Consider the following 1,594-nt stretch of genomic DNA (forward strand, 5'->3'; position numbering starts at 1 on the left):
TAACACCACCATATTATAAAATCTTTGTTTCTAAAATTAAGAGTGCTCAATTACTAACTAACTTTGATAGCAAGACAAGTCTTGACCATATGAAAAAGTCAAAGGGTAGATCTTGGCTCAAATAAAATGAAGAGTAACACAACAGATTCTCTCTAGAGTGAACTAGAAAAAGAATGTGTTCACTGAACTTTGAGCAAGCACTTTCAGGGTACTTTATGGCTCCACATTGTTCTAAGTGCTGTGAACAATTCAGACAAAAATATCCTCTTGGAGGTTCACTCTTGAAAATGAAACCACATCAGGGCTGATTACTAGATTATAAAGTAATTTTAGGGTCAGACCATTGGACAGGGCACTAGATTTGTCTTATTGTATTGATAACATTTTCCTTTAAAGTTTTGCCTATTGCCAGACAGAGTTGAGAGATATTTGGACAACTCTGAGATGAAAAATTTTTATGTGTTTTTTAAGTGCCCCTTTATAATGTAAGTTTGATACAATTAATACCAATATATGAATTGATTCAATTTGTTAATTTATTAGTAATATGTAGGAAACTAGTACCATTGTTAGTTAATATAGTAGTTCTGTTGTCTGTGTTTTTATGTTGTTGTTAGTCACCATAGTGTTTGCTGTGACTCCTGTGACCTCACGTACAACAGGGTGTGCTTGAATTCATTGCTGTCACACGTGTGGATTTGTAGTGCTTTCCATCCCAGGCCCTCATTCATTCTCCACCATTTGTTAGACACGATTCTGTTGTGATCCATAAAGTTTCCATGTGCTAATCTTCAGAAGTAAATTTTCAGACCTTGATTCTTTGTCTATCTTACTATGCAAACCTTGATGAAATGTTTCCACCATGCTGGTATCTGAAATATTGGTGATGGAGCTTATAGCATCATAGTAACAGGCAAGACCACATAGGATGACAAACTGTTAGGTAGTGGTTGTGTTTGACCCTCAGGTGGTAGTTGTGTATGTCTGAAAATTGTTGCAGCATTCACTGTCTAAATACCCTGAGGGGAGGAAATGAAATGTGGGGTCAATTGCTTCCACCGACAGTTGCCTGCTTTGTTATGAGACCTGGACAACTGGGTCATGCCGTGTTACCATTGGTGCACATTTTGACCAAAGTTCTATCGTAGATTCTTGATCAAAGGGGGAAGAATGCACAACAAAAACAAACATTTTCATGAATTCAAGTATTTCCAGAGCAAAGGAAACTGGATTAACTCGTGAAACTATTGGCCTAAAAACATATTTAAAACTTAAAGCCAAACATATTTCACGAAAATAACTCCATGATTATGCTTTCCATATTCAAAACAAATAGCAGTAAAAAGGTGTGCCTTGAGCATAGTGCTGTTTTAAGAACCATTTTGGGGATCAAAGTGGAAACATAAACTAGAAAAGCTTAGGTAAGAACCTTAGGAGACAACGAGTTAATGTCAATTGGGGAAGAGCAACTCAGAAAAGGTGGGTGATTGCATAACCCAAAGCATGTAATCAGTGTCACTAAATTGTACAAATAGAAAAGATAGGATTGGTGTGTTTTTTATTGTACATATTTTTACCAACAGTAACAATTTTT

The sequence above is a fragment of the Echinops telfairi genome, unplaced genomic scaffold, assembly GCF_000313985.2.
Source record: "Echinops telfairi isolate 266 unplaced genomic scaffold, ASM31398v2 ScPeMD7_3533;HRSCAF=4204_0, whole genome shotgun sequence".
Lineage (NCBI taxonomy): Eukaryota > Metazoa > Chordata > Mammalia > Afrosoricida > Tenrecidae > Echinops > Echinops telfairi.